Here is a 16,772-nt window from a genome sequence, read left to right as displayed (position 1 = left end):
CTTGCAACCGGCCGACCCTCCACCGGCAACAACCAAGATCATGGAGAGGGAAAGGAGAAGACCGGCCTAGGGCTTACACCCATCTGGTCTGTCCCACCTCGCACCTCCACCGCCGGCATGGCCCGCTGCTAGCGGCCACCACCACCATCAACAGGACACCATCCCCCACGCCGTTGATGCCCTAGGCGTGCCGCCACTCATGCCGACGCGCATCGAGCAGCCAGCATGTCGTGGTGCCTAGCGAGCGCACCCAACCGTGGAGGATCCTTCCCGCGCCGATCCACCACGCCAGGCAACAACCAAGCAGAGCCCAGCCGCGCCCCATGGCGGCGGTGGGAGGAGGAAGGATCGAGGTTAGTGTGGTGGCAGTGCCAGCTATCTAGGGTTTCCTCCGTCACCACGCGGGGGCGAGAGGAGGAAACAGTCTGTGAGACTGTACCTACATTTTCACCTGGCCTAAGATTTATCGTAAGTTTTCATTGAATCACTATTTTACTATCTAATTGATAAGCTCTTCAATTTTGTTTATCTTCTTGTTTGTTATATTTCACCTGAATTAATAATGAGATTTTGATCTAGAGTATTTCATGCTCCATTTGATCATTCAGATCTAGTTTGATTGATAATCTTAAACTGCTTTTCTATCTATGGTTAGGCTCTTTTATTTTATTTTTATATTTTATATATTCCACCCGAATAAAAGCATCTCTAACTGATCCCTTGGCCTAAACCGCACCTAACCGATCCCTTACAAGGTTAGAGGAGTAAAAGAAAATTAAGAGTCGGTCCCCAAAACCGGGCCAACTCTCCCAAATATGTTCGACCGCACCACCAGACGAGTATATCTTCCCCTCTCTCGCCTGCCTCCACACCTTATATCTCCCAGATGACGCTCGGTTCCGGCCGCGTAGTAGAGCCAGAGGGATAGTCCGGCGAGGGTTGCGGAAGGGAGTTCTGGTTCCATTCCGACCGCAGTGCCCAAGGTTTTGACAAGAAAAAAGGTTAGGGGAAAAAGGCGCAGTGAAGGGCACCGCATCGACGATTAAGGCCGGCGGGAAGGGCGCGACCAAGGTTGCCTCTCTGTTGACACATTTTCTCTCCCTCCCCATGTTCTTGTCAGCTCCTTGCGGGAGAGGAAGCCAATGATGGCGATGAAGATGCTCGCCGAGGCGGAGGAGAAAATGAGGAAGAGGAAGGCAGCGGCAACCAAGGCTACTCCTAGTCCAGCAGCTCGTACCGCACCTCCGGCGATCTCTACGCCTCGTCAACCGGCGTGTGCGGCCGCCACAGCCGACACCGACGTACATGCCCACCAAGTCCTCCACGTAATGCTAGAGGGGTAAAAAAAATTCTATTCTCCTTCTCGGCCGCATTGATCTTGTTGGTCGTTGATGTACATTTTGTCGTTCTTGTTGGGCGTTGATGCATTTTGTTGGGCGCTGATGCTTTGTTGGTTGTCGACGCTTATGTTCCATTGCGGAAGAGGGGAAACTTCTTTGTGAAGTGAGTGTATCATGCTCTAATGAGTCGCAACGATTATTTAACTCTAGCTAGACGAAGGGGCAATCACGGAATCTTCATCGACAAAAAAATGGATGTTGTCTACTATCTTGAAACTAAATGCCATATATGCCAAAGGTTAGGGTTATTTTGTGGAAGGTATTGCGTGGTATATCTTAGCTGCCGAAAGTATCCTGAAGCAGTGAAGCATACACATATAGCTCAGCTAGACGGGTGCAAAATATGCCTTGGAGCGGATGAAGACTTGATGCATGCGATTAATTTGAAATGGTTGGTGTTTTCAATGCCAAGACTCTACCCTCACAAGTGGTCAAGAGATATTCTATGTGATCAAAGATTTTCGGAGACAGATCGAGCAAACATCATTACCACTATGAGAGGATCTATAATTTGAGGAACAGCTTGCCATATGACGAAGGAAGCCCTTGCGGCGTTTTCCATTCCTAAGAAGCATACATAGATTCTACTAGGTCATAGCTGGAGACCTCCTGGAGATGATGCCACCAAGATAAACACCGATGCATGACTTTTACTAGAAACTCAAAAGGCTGGAGCTGCAGGAGTCGTAAGATCTTCATCCACTATCTTTTCAGGACAAGAGTGGTGGTGGAGACAGACTGCCTAGAGGTTGTTGAGCCCTGGAAATCTCGTCACGGCTCGTTCTGCCATGAGATCAATTCTACTACTTGATATAGAAGAGCTTGTTTTAAATTTTAGTTCTTTTACTATTCAATATGTATCCGATGGGACGCACAACTGGCTTGGTTGTATCCCTGGCTTTCTAGTTGTTAGTGTTCTTAGTCATCGATTCGGATGTTTTTTTTACCAATCAATACCATATAAAATAGTATATGATAGAGATACACCGATTTCAACTATTACAAAATAAAGTAGTAAAAAAAAAGTCTTGAAGGTCTTCAAACTCTTTTTTCTTCAATGACATAATCATGTACTTTTCAGAAAGATAAACACCAAACCATAGACATGTGAATACCAATGAAAATTCTCTCATAATTTTAATTTAAGACGCAATGCCAAGGCTACGTGCACGTGTGCAGCCATTATAATAGTCAAGCAACATCGGCAAGAGTACCAACACCAATATGCTAGCGAAAAATAATCGAACAGCTTGGTCAGAGTCGTTGGAGAGTCGAGAATATGAATCACCATTATCGAGGGCGTAGCAGCCGAGACAAATGCTGCGAGGATAATCTTGAGAAAAGATCCAAAATTGATCCGACAAAACAAGATCTGAAGGCACATACCTAATGAATTGTAATCTTCTAACACCACAGTTAACGTCAGGAGGAGGATCTCGTCGTCGAACAAGAGCTCAAGATCACTTATTGCAAACGATGTTATCTTCATTGAGACGGAAACGAAGAAAAAGACAACTATTAAACTCTAAAAATCTACATCTACACTACTTAAAAAGGAGGAACATGTTCCTTATTCTGCCAATCTCTCAATACGTCAAACTTTTGGTCGTCAACCAGCACTCCCGACCCGTCGTGTGCATTCTGCACTTTGGTCCCTTGCAAATTGGAGAATTAACCCACAATCCTTTACCTCACTTTGGTGCGAGACGAGATCTAGGGTTCCACCGCCAGCAATCCCTTTCTCTTCCTCACGGGCGTTCGCCGCCGGACTCCATCGCTCCACCACGTGCGCTGGCGCCACCACCTTCCTCGTGCGTCCGTACGTGCGGGAGGCCGTCCGACTTGCGCCAGTGCCTCAGGGAAGGGTCATCGCCGCCAAACCAGACCGAGGAGGAGTGGCTCCATGGGAACGCCGCTCAGTCTGCCCCCGCGTCGGCGAAATCCGCCGCTGCGACACAAACCAGACCGAGGAGGAGGTCTTCAACGCAAGGCCACGGGTACCCATCCCCGTCCCTCCTCCTCCTCCACATCGCCGTCAGCATCCGAGGCACCCGAAAATATGCATCTTCCCCGAGCTGAAGCCGCTGGCCACCGCTCAGGCTTGCTGCTGCTGCTGGTTAGAAACGGCCACCAGCTCCGGGGCCATTTTCACGTCGCCGCCGGCGACCTCGTCTGCATCCAGCTGCCCTCTTGCTGTGGAGATGAGGACCCGTTTCCATCACTTTTGTTTCCTCCCTAATTTTGTGCGCTCTAGATCGGCCAAGAACTGGGATTACTCCCACTAAATAATTATCTCCATTAGAGACCAGTAACAATATTATTAGTAGTTCTGAAACAAAATCTGCAAGAAAACTATGGTCATGTACAAAAATAATTTTCGGGTTGCTCTGTGTCACTGTAAGGTGATACATACACTGAATCCTACTTTTGTGAAATCATAGCTCCAGGGATTCAAATAATTGCAAGCTCGCAGTGGTGAATCAATACTCACGAACAAAGCCACGGTGATCAGATGTATCGCAAGTTGCTGACAATTTTTGCTCCGTGGAGGGAGCTTTTCTCCTGCCAATCATGCATCAAAGTTATAGCACAACTCATTGACACATCCCCGGATTGCAAAAGTAGTTTGCTCCTGTTCTGGTGATGGAGAAAGTGAGGAGGATACTGAAGTGGTGGACGTCAGTAGATGTTTTTCTTCCTTTATCTTACCTGTACTGTATCATGCAAGAATCAGTTTAATCTAATGCAAGAGAAAGTGAGGAGTATTATGTTCTCTACTTAAAGAAGAATGTTTGGTTGACCAAATTTTAAGTTACCGTTTCCCCTTTTGGATATGCTCGGATGGGGCAACCAATCCAATTTTTTATTTTCGAAATGGGGATCAGCCCCTGCCTCTGCATCGGTTAGATGCATGCAGCCATTATTTCTAACCAATCCAATTTTAAACTGATGATGAACTAACCTTTCCTGTACTTCTGGGATATGTTGTGATAAGAATTGCAGTAGTGTTGTCCTGACTTCTTGACTTCAATATTTTATTGAATAGCAATCTTTGTAGCCATGCTAATTATTGAAGACAACGAACTGTGTAAAAGCAATTGGTGTAGGCCTTGTAAAAGCAATCTATGCAGATAACAATGTTGTTGTCTATTTTGTAAAACAGGTTTGGCTATCTGACCTTGAATAAATTATTTTGAAATTTATTGTTTTGGCATTAGCTTACTACCACATCATTTGTCTTGTAGAGATTGAAGATGTTAAGGTCTGAAATGCATTTTACTGTGTTTGTAATGTGAATCCAGCTATTTGTGATATATTCTTGGCAGTTATTTAGCTAGCCAGTCTTATTCTCAACAGTATATTTATTTATCCTGCAACATAAATGATATGCTTAGGTACATGGGAAACAACTTTTACTGGAGAAACATGCAAACAATAATAAATACACTATATTGCCATATATTTTTTATTTTTGGCTGAATATTATGTTCCCGGAGATTTAGTGCTACTTTCTCCAGGATTGGAAAAGTATCCAAGCACATATCTAATTCATAGTCAACTGTATAACCAACAGGAATCATAAACACACAGAGTCAGTACAGCCTATACAGCCTATTCACACCCTATTCACACCCTACAGTGAAAAAGCTTCAAAGGCATCAAATCCAACAAATGTTGGTCACTGTAATCCTAGACAAATGTTGACAAATGTTGGAACACAAATGCTGATCAAAATTCCTGTAGCTTGTTCACTTCACAATTTATTTTCAGAAAAATTGCAACATTTCTGCAATAATGATCAAGTTTCTGAAATATAGGGAAGTTTGAATCCATGTACCTTCTTATTCTCCAGAGAGAAGAAGAAGCACGCGCGAGCATGGCCGACACTTAGGTGGCATGGCGGCCGGGTTTTTGTCACCGGAGGAGCTACGGTAACGAGTTGGAGTTGCCGGCGAGACCGCGATAGTCAAGCCAGCGAGATGGTGAGACCGTGAGAGTCAAGACGGCAAGCCGTGGATCAGGTCTTGCCCTCCCTGCTGCCTCTGGCCGCGGTGGCGAGGCATGACATAGGTTCCTCTGGCGACGGTTCCCTGCTAACCAGGCAGGTGAATGAGGTATTAGAAAAACATGGAACTGAGCTGATTTATTTTGTGTAGGTACATAACTTTCGGCCTACTTGAACTTCAACTTTTCTATTGGAGGAAGTACATCACTTCTTCCAGGTATTCCCAAAAGGCTGGGACAAACCTACTGTTGTGATATCCCACTATTTAGGCAATGCCAGATGTATATGTGGTTCTAATTTGTCTATTCATCTTGTTCTAATTCCGTCGATATAAGTGTTGCAGCTCTAATTGTATTTTGGTCAAGCATCCTAAGGGCATACAATTTATTGCAGAGAACTCTTCGATTTCCGAGAAGAATATTTTGGAACACATGTCAAAGAAGAATATATACACAGGTATACATTGAATTACTTATCTATGCTTGATTAAGATGATTGAGATTTACTTATATTGTCAAATTGATTTTTGAGAACATGTACCTTCTTTAGAGAGTAATAAGTACCAGCAGCAAGTACACTGCAATGTTGCACCATGATTACTGACGCATGACTAATTTGTTTGGTTTGAAGATAACTTTTCTCCTTTCCTTTTGTGTTTAGTAATTTTCTCCTTAGTTTTTCCATTTTTTGTTTCTCTTTGAACTTTTTCCAGCTTACACGTAGGTCCTGGAAGATGTTTGTTACACTTAAATATCATGTACTGCATTGTTTCTTGAATCTAAACCTGTCACAATTTATATCATGGCTTAGTTTGTTCGACACTTGAATATTGTGCCTTTTCTACTCATGATGCTTCATTTTTCAGTTTGTTTCATAATATTTCATATGGCAACTGCGGAGGTGGAATTGGCCTACGATAGGTATAATAAAATTTTGTTTCTTAATCCTCGGTTCAAGGGCATTCATGTTTCTTTGAGGTTTTTTCCGTAAATAAGAGATTATGTTCTTGCCAGTCTCACTCTGATGCTCTTAAACACTACTACAACTTATAGAGATTCATTGTTTCTTAGTGACAATACTTTGCAGTTTTTCGGGCAATCTGATGTATGCTCAGTTTTCCCAATATAAAGATACACACTAATTAAGTGGTAAAGCAAAATAATAACATATGATATGCCATTTTTGTATTATTGAACTTGATATCCTGTATGGATTACACAAACACCAAACACTGTTGGATAATTAATTTCGTGTTTTGACAATAATTTGTCATGGTGCGTACATGTTGTCATAATGTCTACATGATATCATAGCAACAGCTACACAATTCATCATGATGTTGTAACATTTTGTTTCTAACAGTTTTATGTGGAGATGCTCATACCCTCATTCTACCGTACATATAAGAATAAGTTGTGTGTTAGGTTCTAATGCGTGTGAGGTCCTATAGCATTTATGTTGTCTGTTGCTTGACCTACTTGCTATTTTAGTGTTCCTTACCTGAGGTGCTCATCATGCTGGGTATACTCCTAATATGGTTTGCTATTTGGTCATGCCTTGGATTGTCTGATCGGTCCTATTAGTCTGAACCTCCATAGACAAAGCATCACTACGTTTTTTGGATGGTGCACTATAATTTCCAGAAACTCAGTCTCCTATGGTTCTCATCATGACCTTTTTTTTAATCTTGATCTGGTATTTTTTGCTTATATATATCGTAGGGTAAGAAACAAAGTCTTTGTTTGCACCCTTCTATTGTATCGAAAGGTTGATTTTCCTCTTTGGCATTTCAATGGTCTTATCTAAACTCCTTAACGGGGATAAGTTATTTCTAACTTCATATTGTTATTTCCTTTTTCATGCCAAGTCATACCAATTATAATATCTTTGTTGAACTATGAACTGGATCAAGATGAAGCTATTGTGGATATATACTGTGCAAACACATATTCATTGTTTGATGTTCTATTATACTGACTGATGTTCCATCTACTTTCAGTTTCATGAGATGATGTTCAATGAAAAAACACTTGTGGAGTAGCTGCAGCACTTAGAACCATGCTATTATGGTGCTTCACCTTCGTCTTTCCTTTATGAGTTTGTATCCATTTTTGCGCTGGACATTGTCTACTGATTGTATGGGAGCATGGCTGATTGCGCTGGTTTACGAATGGGCATGGATGAGAAGATGCTTTTAGTCAATAGAGAACTTGTTTTACCCCAGACCAAGCTCAAGTATGGGGATATAGTTGAAGTGAGATTTTCTCCACATATTACCTGAGATAATTTACAAGTTGGCTACAACTCCTGAGTTTGGACATAATGAGACCGTGTTACTAACTTATGCTGTAAATATGAGTTTTGATGCAATAAATTCAAGTTTGAATCAAATACTTGCACCTCCTGAGTTTGTACAATGTTATTATACTTTCACTAAATTTTCGTAGAATGTACATACAAATTCCACCACCTAGGTACTATAATATACTTGTGGTTATTACATACCTAATGAATAAATGCTTTGTTTTTTTACCATTAAAACTTTACATGTGTGTGCTTAGTTTCACCTTGCAAAAAAAATCATGTCCATTAATTTGAATTCAGTTCTAGAAATGGGCATGGCCACTTTATGACCACGGTAGAAAGATTGTCCTGCCGATTCGATACTACCTTTTAGTTCACGAAGTGGACCTGCATTATTTAGATAAAAGATAACTTCACCTAGATACTAGCTTATAGTTTATTTATAATGTCCACTAGAAAAGGGGCCATTTCAATCATTTACTCATTTTCCCATATGACTTAGACAACCATTATTTTTAGCGGTATACTTATCGAATTATACTAGCAGTCACTGAAAACTTGAAAATGAAATAACTAGATGTGTCATTACCTTATTATCAAATAATACTTTTTAAAATACTATGCTGATATCTCTTTCTATACGTGAATTTTTAGGTGTATTACATGTGTAGCACAAAAAAATTGAGGAATCGTGGCAACGCACGGACATTAAACTACCCGTTATTGAAAAATACCTAGAACCTAGAACCACACAGATGCAAAACAATGTTGTTTTGTTATTGTGTTCGGTGTTATCATGTTGTATTACATGATATCTCTAATTTTTTTTAATTTTTCATAGTGAGTTGTGAATTATATATGTACATTGAGAAATGAAATTTGAGAGCCCGTGGCAACGCACGGGCATTTGTACTAGTACTACTTTAATTAAAAACTTCATGCATAAATCGAGTTCCTCACCCCTCGAGTCGAGAGGCGCCGGCGAGACCAACTAGAGGAGAGGGAACCGATCTACCCCTCCATGCAAAGTGAAACTTTGCCGCGAGACTGAATTTGGGCTGTGCGCGCGCGCAAATTCCGCTCACTCCCTTCCTCAAAAGACCGTCGAGTGCCAGAGTGCGATTGCCCATATATACCATAACCTAGTCCCCGCATCTCGCGGCCGCCTACGCCCAGGCAATGCCCCCGCCGCCAGCCAGCCCCCGCCGACGTTGATACCCATAGCCACAACACCGTCCGCCGCCGCCTCCCCCAATAACCGCAGATCTACACGCTTCGCCACCAATCCTCGCGAAGAACCTAGTAAACGCCCTCCTCCTCCTCATCCCCCTTCCAGATTCTCTGCGATTTTGCTCAGGTTCTTTTGTCTTCCTCACGGATCAATTTGTGCCTAGTATTTTAGTTCTAGGTCTACGGCTCTAGGTAGGATTACTTCTCTCAGCACGCCATGTGGCGGAGTTAGGATCTTCCAAAACTTAGGGCTAAAAGCCTAAAAGGAGCTACCTTGAGTCGAAGGTTGGGGCTATATGCTGTTACCAGTCCAAAATTAGAAAAAATACTACCAAAGACCAAACGTGCAACTAGTAATTTTGTCAAGCCTAGGGCTGTAGAATCAGTTGCCCCATGCCTATATCCGCCCCTGGGCTATGGCACAAGGTGTTTCCCAGGTGGTCGTTTGAGCCTGACTAGATAATTCTGATTATGTTTTGGTTCATGAATTACACATGAAGAGGTTATATTTGAGTCTTACATTGTTAGAGTAATTAAATCTAATTAGGTAGATTAATGTTATTTCAATTGGGTAGCATTCGATAGAAAAAATAATCGTTTCATGGCTTAAGTTTGTGAGCTCATATCGTTCTATCTTCTGTGTATTATGGCTACCTTTAATTCTCTCCTCAACATGCGTGCCTATTGTGGCAGGTGTTTAGATTGTTGACATATGAATTGCAACATGATGGCATAATGGTGGTTTGATTAACATACTAGATCTCCGCAAACGGCTCTGTCAAAAGCGGAAAGCTGGTTTTAGATCATTGTCAGTAAATGTTGTTAATGTGCTATATATATAAAAGCTGAAGGTTAGCATTATCATTCCTGCTCATACTTATATGGTGGTCGCACTCCTTTTAGAGCCTTACTCGTCTTAGCCAAGACAAGTTCAACCATAGAAGCAAGCTACTGTATCTACTACAGCCCCCGGTAAATGAAAGCATCAAAGCGAATTAATTTGACATACATAACTAAACTGCGTTTTACATCGTTTTGTGGTTCGGCAGCGTAGCATGAGCGTCTTATTAGGATGCTTAAAAGATCATATCGCACTTTGTTTGTCAATTTTAAAATTGCATTCACATCAGTTTCACTTCATATACTTGGATTCGATGTATTTGTGGGCTCTTATCTTATGATTCTTCATTTGTGAATTTTCAGGTCCTTGTAGTGGCTGTGAAGTTATTTTCTGCTCAGGTTTGTGCTATTTTTTGCACTTTCTTGTCTGGATAGGCGCATACATTGGAAAATCCTTTTTCGAGCCAAGTTTGTTTGGACCCTTGTATGCCGACACTTTCTGCTCTTCTTGGTTTGCAGCCGACATTGTTAGCTTGAAGCTAACTTGCTAGTAAAGCTGTGAGCCTGAGACATCCAAATCTTGTTCCACTTCCCTAGAGCAACCATAGAGCCCAAGCCTTCCTACCTTGGCGTAAGAACCTTGGGATAAGCCTTTTACTTCTCTCAGATGATCTGAAGTATTTGCTGATCACATATCTTTCAATTGGTTGCTGTGTGATATATATGGTATTTATTTCTATTTGCGTGACTCATGAGTGGTGCTTATTTTATTCAAAGCTAATGCTAAGCACATGCTTATCGAATTTAAATACTTCATAAATATATTGTAAAGGTGCATCATGGATAAAATGTGGTTGTCTCAGTTGCTTAATGTGGTGCAGTATTTGCAGGAACATTCTTATTTTTGCTAGCTGTAATGATATAGTATTATTTTTCTAGTGCATCAGTGGGAATACCATATAATGCTGGTGCACTCAGTATATTCTCCAGGATTTCCCATGTTTTGATTTTTTTAATGAATTCAGAGCCTGCCATTGACTTCATTGCTGTGTGATTTAACGAACTGAAGGCAGTTGTGGTTTCCTTTCCTTTTTGCAAACTCATAATCTGCTGTAAAATAGGGAATAGACTGTGACGTGTGCATTCTGCTTTCAGTTTTCTGACTAGCTCAACATGTCTGAGGAAGAGCAACGTGGTTGGATGCACAGTGGGTGGAGCGAACATGGGCGCCATTCTGCCGAGTGGGTGCGCAACACAGATGCATTTCTCGACCATGCTTTCCAGATTATGCCTAACGCTGACCAGCTGGGTGTGAAGTGCCCATGTGACCAGTGCTGCAACAGAATTATGCAGAAGCGACCGATGGTGAGATCCCACCTTTTTGAACGGGGTTTCATGCTATGCTATAATAGATGGACCGAACATGGAGAGCCTCCTGTTGTTAGTTCGACCAGAACAGAGGAGCCCCTTCACAGTAGAACTGAACTCCCACGTCTATCGTTCGCTCAACAAATGATGGAACTTAAATCAAAATTCAAGTTTTCAGATGAATGTGTCGACGACCTCCTGGCTATAGTGTGTGAAGCTGCCCCAGAGGGTCATAAAGTGCCTGCAAATGTGCAAGAGTGCAAGAAGTTGCTGGGTCACCTTGAAACACCAAGTATCAAGACTGATGAGACTGAGGGGGAAAGCTCAAAGAGAAAACGTGGTCGTATACCTCGAAAGTGATGCGGTAATTATGCTGAGATTTACTGTTCTATCTATTTGATTTACTGTTCAGATATCTAACAGTATCTTTTTTTGCAGCTGGGTGGCTGAAGGATTGTCTGGTGGTGGCTTCGTTGCAATTGATCCTGGTATTGGAGGTTTCCACCAAAGACGACCAGTTCCATTATGAGATAATGTTGGTATGTTGAGTGTCGTACTTTTGTTGATCAATTCGGTGTGAATGAATTGGAGCTCTAAGTGCTAGTTAACACATCGAGATGTCTGAGCTCCAGGTTATTATTTAGAGACACCTACCATGAGTCTTTTGATGATGTATGAGCTCTTAAATTTTTGTTAACGCGTGTTATGAATACTCTTAAGTACTAAATGACTTTTAGTGTTCAGTATGTCCGAGTGATTCATCACATGCCCTGTGCCTGAAACAAGTGCCTTCAGGCAATAGACACCTAATGGATGACACCAGTTATCTAGTTCTAACTAGGATGCGACACCACAGACCACAGTTAGTACACTCTTCTATGGACACATGATACAAATAAAGCCATATAAACAAAGGGAGGGCTACATTATTATTCCCCTCTTACTTACAATGCTCAATCATAAATAGAACTTCTGAGGATACTTTGCTGATTGAACAAACTCTTCTTCCATACTGTATTGTCAGCTTGATTCTTTTGTATTCGGAAAGCATGTAGAAGTTAGGACGCTCATTCCAGCACCATTCTCCTGTGATGCCTCCTCCACCACATTACATAAGACATGCCTCTTGGATGCTTGAAGACCTTCCAGTGTCAACTCGACAATTCTCATCGTTGGACGATCCTCTCGTTAATTTTATGCATGCCAATGCAAGCTGAGCCACTTCTTCCACTACTTTTCCTAATTTTGTGTCCACAACTTGTGGATCTAGTATAAGTGGCAAATTTCCTTTTGCAAACAAGGTAGCAAAATGTCCAACAAGGCCGTCACCTTCCGAAGAAAAGCTGCAAACATCACTTTTCTCCGTGATCCTCCCCGTGGAGAGGTACATAGGGTCCAAATATCCTCTTGTGCCTTGCACCATTGTTGTTAAACATGATTTATCAACGAGAACGTACCTTGATGCTCCAAAGTCTGCTACCTTTGCTACTAGAGTATCATCCAATAGTACGTTAGCAGACTTGATATATCTATGTATAATAGGTATTGATACTATATTACTATCATGTGAAGATAGGCCATTGACTTGGCTGTCTCAGTTTCTATCTGCGTATATCTGCAACCGATCATCCCATGATAATGAATTTGGTTCATTGATGTGCAAATGATCGAAAAGGGTTCCATTGGATATGAACTCGTAGACCAACATCGAGACTTCTGTTTCAAGACAATAACCATAGTTTGACAACATTTCTATCATTGATTTGTGATAGGATAGCAACCTCATTGATGAACTCATCAATCTCCTTTTGAATCACTTTTTTTTTTTGGTTTCTTGATGGCAACGACATGGAGGTCCGATAAAATCCCTCTGTAGACCGTACCATGCCCCCACCACCAAGCTCACAAGTTTTATCAAAAAAATTGCCGCCTTTTTTTTAGCTCTTCCAAGGTTATAATCATTCTAGCTGCAATGTCAGCTCTTTGAGATACCAATTGTCGCAGCAGCCGCCCACGATTTTGCTCAAGGAACTTACGCTTCAACATTTGTTTTCTTTGATGCCTAAGCTTCCTTGTCAAGAGGAATGCTACGAGAAGTAGAATAATAGCTCCTGTCCCACTACCAACTCCTATTCCAATGATCAAACCTGAAAATATGCACACAATGTTTTTGTTGATGAAGAAGTTTAGGCAACTTATATGACAATGTTTCCTATCCAAGGAGTGTTAAGTATAAAAATATTATGTATATCACAGTAGTTCTATAAAAAAAGATATAAGTTAAAATTGTTTTTTGTTAAGAGAGTGGATTTTGTGCGCACACACATGGGTGTGTGTGTTCTAGACCATCGATTTATTCCTCAAGATTCTGAGTATACGATAGATATAAGTTGAAATTGTTTTTGTTAATGCCAAAGTTTAGGGCAAGTTATTTGACAATGTTTTCCACCTGAGGAGTTGAGTTATAATCCAGCATATTAATTGTTATTTCAATTGGTAGCATTGGACAGCTGAGTCCCATTGCAGTCTGAAAATATGGACCAACCACATCGTTCATTTTGATGCCCAAGTGAAGCTTAGCCGCGATATAGCGCGAGACGTTTTGAGCTGGGCGCCCGCGCTAATTTCACTTGCCCTCCATAAAAGCTCTATCGGCATCTCATTTCCCCAACGTCACCTAGGCACCTAGCCCCCCGTCGCATTCACGCCAACCATTCCTGCCCTCCGCCGCGCCGCTGCCTCCAGCAAGCCTCCGCCGACGCTGCCCTGTCCGCCGCTGCCTCCTCCGACCACCGCGAGTATACACGCTTCGCCACCTCTCCCAGCCAAGAACCTAGTTAACCCCCTCCTCCAGATTTTCTGCGATTTTGCCCAGGTTCCTTTTCTTCCTCACAGATCTGTATTTTAGTCTTGGGTTCACGGCTCCAGATAGGAAGTATTTCTCTCGGCAGGCTATGTGGCGGAGTTAGGATCTTCCAAACCCTAGGGCCAAAGGAGCTACGTTGAGTAGAAGACAGGTGATTATCCATTTTTACAGATTCGAAGCTTCGGGCCATGCGGTTATGAACCGAAAATTAGACAAAACAGCTGTAGATTTAGTTGCCCCGTGCCTATATCCTCCCCTGGGTTATGGCACGGCTGATTCCCCGGTGGTGGTTGAGCCTGACTAGATATTTCTGTGTGTCTGATTATGTTTCTGTTCATGAAGTACCCATGTCGAGGTTAGATCTGAGTCCTGCATCGTTAGAGTTTGCAGAGGAGCTGAGTTTTAATGTTATTCAGTTGGGTAGCATTCGATAGAAAAGAAAAATGTGTCATAGTTTTAAGCATGTGAGATCCTACCGTTCTCTCTGTATTATGCCTACCTTTTGTTCTCTCAACATCCATGCCTATGATGGCAGGTGTTTAGATTGTTGACATGTGCATAATTCTACCAACATTTTTGTACTCCTTTCTTCAAAGTAAGGTAATGTAAAATTGTATTCATCACTAACATCGCATAATGATGGTGCGATTGACTACTAGATCTCTGCAAATTGCTCTGTCAAAAGAGAAAAAACTGGTTTTAGATCATTGTTAGTAAACTATTGTTTATGTGCTATATGAAATCTAAAGGTAAGCTTTCCTGGTACTTATACTTAGTTGGGGTCGTCCGTTCACTCCTTTTCAAGCCTTGCTCATCTACTACTGCCCCCGGTAAATGGAGGCATCAAAATGAATGAATTTGATATATAACTAAACCACGTTTCACATCATTTTTTTTTGTACCGTAGCGTAGCATGGGTATCTTACCAGTATGCTTAAAAGATCTAATCACATTATGTTTGTCAAATTTAAATTGCACTCACATCAGTTTTACTTCATATACTTGGATCGGATGTATTTGTGGCTCTAATGCATCCTTCATTTGTGAACTTGCAGGTCCATGGTAGTGGCTGTGAAGTAATTTTCTGCTCAGGTTTGTGCTTTTTATACATGTATTATTTGGTACAATATTTGATCAGGCAAGCATCTACAAGAGGCTTTTACCTATTTTTTGCACTTTCTTGTCTGGATAGGTGTTGTGCATTAGAAAATCCTTTTTCGAGCCAAGTTTGTTTGGACCCTTGTATACTGACAGCACCTGCCCTTCTTGGTTTGCAGCCAACATTGTTAGCTACTAGCTAACTTGCTAGTAAGCTCTGAGCCCGAGACATCCAAATATTTTTCCACTTCTCTGGAGCAATCATAGAGCCCAAGCCTTCCTACTTTGGGGTAAGCTTGTTCTCTCAGATGATCTGAAGTGTTCGCTGCTCTCATATCTTTGAACTAGTTGCTGTGTGATATATAAGGTTTTAATTTGTCTATTTGTGTGACTTATGAGTGGTGCTTCCTTTATTCAAAAGCGAATGCTAATCACACGCTTATCGAATTTGAATACTTCAGAAGTATAATAGTAGTATTAAGGGTGCTGGGTGCATCATGGATAAAATGTCAGTTGTCTCAGTTGCTTCTTTCTGCAAAGCTCTACTACTGTGGTGTAGTGTTTGCAGCAACAATCTCGTTTTAGCTAGATGCAATGATGTATTATTTTTCTAGTGCATGACTGGAGATAATATATCATGGTGTTACACTTAAGATATTGTCTGGGACCTCCCTTGTTTTGCTTTTTTAGAAACCTGCCATTGATTTCATTGCTATGTGATTTAACAAACTGAAGATAGTTGGTTGTTTCCTTTCATTTTTGCAATCTTATACTCTTCTGAAAAATCTCTTTTGGGGAAATTGACTGTGACGTGTGCATTCTGGTTTCAGTTTTCTGACTAGCTCAACATGTCTGAGGAAGAGCAACGTGGTTGGATGCACAGTGGGTGGAGCGAACATGGGCGCCATTCTGCTGAGTGGGTGCGCAACACAGATGCATTTCTCGATCGCGCTTTCCAGATTATGCCTAACGCCAACCAGCTAGGTGTGAAGTGCCCATGTGACGAGTGCTGCAACAGAATTATGCACAAGCGACCGCTGGTGAGATCCCACCTTTTGAAATGGGGTTTCATGCTAGGCTATACTAGATGGACTGAACATGGAGAGCCTCCTGCAGTTCGTTCTACCAGAACAGAGGAGCCCCTTCATAGTCAAACTGAAGTCTCGCGTATATCCACCGTTAAAGAATTGATGGAATTTAAATCAAAATTCAAGATTTCAGATGAATCATTTGATCACCTGCTGGATATAATATGTAAAACCCTCCCAAAGGGTCATAAAATGCCTGCAAATGTGCATGAGTGCAAGAAATATTTGAGTGACCTTGAAACACCAAGTTCCAAGACTGAGGGGGAGAGCTCGAAGAGAAAAAGGCGGTCTTAAATACTAAGTACGTCTACTGACATCTACTGTTCAACCTATTTGATTTACTGTTGAATTATCTAACAGCATCGGGTTTTGCAGCAGGGTAGCTGAAGGAGTGTCTGGTGGTGGCTTCGTTGCAACTGATCCTTGGTGTTTGAGGTTTCCACCTAAGCTTGGGTAGTTCCATTATGAGATATGTTTAATGTTGAATTTGCCTGTAGTATGTTGATCAACTTGGTGTGAGGGGTTCGAGCTCTCAAGTGCTAGTTAACTCGCTGATGATTTCTGAGCTCCAG

The 16,772-nt window shown here is 41.8% G+C and overlaps 1 long non-coding RNA gene across 2 annotated transcripts; it reads left to right on the top strand.

The window, feature by feature from the left end:
* Positions 1 to 3,175: 3,175 nt before the first annotated feature.
* LOC124701761 lies at positions 3,176 to 7,797 on the top strand. Of its 2 annotated transcripts, XR_007002211.1 has the most exons (4): positions 3,176 to 3,397; positions 5,254 to 5,623; positions 5,800 to 5,862; positions 7,406 to 7,797. It is a non-coding gene; the product is annotated as an uncharacterized LOC124701761 (long non-coding RNA). The 2 variants fall into 2 exon arrangements; XR_007002210.1 differs by having other exon boundaries at positions 3,176 to 5,623.
* The last annotated feature ends 8,975 nt before the right edge of the window (positions 7,798 to 16,772 follow it).

Source organism: Lolium rigidum, chromosome 3 (assembly GCF_022539505.1).
Source record: "Lolium rigidum isolate FL_2022 chromosome 3, APGP_CSIRO_Lrig_0.1, whole genome shotgun sequence".
NCBI lineage: Eukaryota > Viridiplantae > Streptophyta > Magnoliopsida > Poales > Poaceae > Lolium > Lolium rigidum.
Note: the sequence above shows the minus strand (reverse complement) of the source record. Positions and strands in the feature narration are given on the sequence as shown.